This window comes from Brassica oleracea, chromosome C8, assembly GCF_000695525.1.
Source record: "Brassica oleracea var. oleracea cultivar TO1000 chromosome C8, BOL, whole genome shotgun sequence".
NCBI lineage: Eukaryota > Viridiplantae > Streptophyta > Magnoliopsida > Brassicales > Brassicaceae > Brassica > Brassica oleracea.
In genome coordinates, this window is record NC_027755.1 from 28011851 (window position 1) to 28013965 (window position 2115).

The following is a 2115-nucleotide window of genomic DNA, read 5'->3' on the forward strand; positions in this document are numbered from 1 at the left end:
GGAAGAATTGTCCCACCGCTTGGAAAGAACAATATTCTCGTGGTTCGGGTAAACCAACAATCGTTTTAGAGGCGGTTGCTTCATATGATCTCTGGATATGGCATGCATTTTTTGGACCTCCAGGTACCTTAAATGATATTAATGTTCTTGATCGCTCACCTGTTTTCGATGACGTAATAAACGGTCAAGCTCCCCAAGTCACTTACTCCGTCAATGGAAGAGAGTATCATATGGCTTACTATCTCACCGATGGTATTTACCCGAAATTGGCAACTTTTATCCAATATATTACAATGCCACAAGAGCCGAAAGCAGTTTTATTTGCTCAACGTCAAGAAGCTGTCAGAAAAGATGTCGAGCGTGCTTTCGGAGTCTTGCAAGCTCGCTTTGCCATTGTTAAAAATCCGGTACTTTTTTGGGATACAGCCAAAATTGGGAAGATTATGAGAGCATGTATCATACTCCATAATATGATCGTAGAAAACGAGCGCGATGGATACACTTTGTTTGATGTTTCGGAGTTCCAACAAGAAGATGAAACCTGGAAATTAACATGTCGATCTCACGTATTCTACAGATATTCCTTCAAATATCGCAAATATGATGGGTGTTCGAACTAGAATTCGTGATAGACAAATGCATGAACAACTGAAAGCTGATTTGGTTGAACATGTGTGGCGTAAATTTGGACACGATGAAGACAATAACTGAGCTCGGATGTTTCTTTCAAATTATTCTCGTTTATTTTAATAAACTTTGTTTTTATGTTTTATGTTTTATGTTTTATTAAAAAAATTCTATGTTGCAAATGTAATCATTTACTATGTTTTAATTTTAATTTTAATAAGAAAATTAAAAAAATTATTGTTAAATAAATTTTTTTTTTTTGAGAAACCTTAATTAAGAGACATGCATTGAACCACGAAAATTAACGGGTCTCTTAATTCGGTCTCTTATTCCATTTTTACAATTAAAAAATATTAGATTAAAATTAAGAGACTCATTTAGAGTATTTGGGTTAATGGTGCTCTTATCCAAAAAAAATCCACGACTTCCGAGATAGCGAGAGCAGATTAGTTTTAGTCTTTTATCAGGGCATAATGGATTCTCACATCTCATAATTTTAAAATTTTTATACAACCCAGAGTTTTAAAAAGTACACATGATAAAGATTACGGTGGATCAATCTAGTAAATCGATTCGGAAAAAAAAATATTTTCAAAACTTAACAAAATTTTTTGCAGTTTTATAATTGTTATAAACTTCACAGAGTTGACAAAAAATATCGAAATATTTGATGGAGCACGGGAAAAAATGAAAATAACATGGCGGGGGGAGCAAGAGTTGGCTACGCTAATGTTCAAGTCCCTTGAAGGTTTAAATCTCATGGCATTGTTGAGAAAAGGAAAAAAATATATACCATGGGAAAAATATCTTTGTTACGAAAGTCAACAAAAACAGAAGGAGCCGTAATGTTTGAAATTATAAAAGATGTGGGGCCCGCTGTACTATTTGCACAGTAAATTTCCTTCTATATATACGAACGTTTGCGTTCGTTTGTAAACACACTAAAAACTCTTCTCTTCCCTTTAATAAGAAACACTCTCTCTCTATATCTGTGTTATCTTCTCCTACGGGTATAAATTTTGCCCTTATTTAAATTACTGCGATACTATAAAATCATAGTTCTTTTCATAACACGTTATCAGCACGATCGTTCTGCAATTCGGTAAAATTTATTGTATCATATATACCCTGCTATAATGGTCGGTATACCGCCTGTACTATTATTTATATTATGTTATAATGGCCGGAATACCGCCTATATTATTTATTAATATTTTAATTAATTTATTGGTCGGCCGAGCCGCCTTATATTCTATTTATTGTTAACTGGACGGCCGAGCCGCCTTTATTTTCTGTTTGTTGTTAACTGGTGGGCTGAGCCGCCTTATATTTTGTTTATTGCTAATTGGTCGGCCGAGCCGCCGTATAATTTATTTATTATTCTGCATTGACCGGCTGAGCCGTCGCATAATTTATTATCATAACAAAAAAATATTTATTCACCATAATTTTTATTTTTATCAAAATTTTATGAAATTTAATAGATTT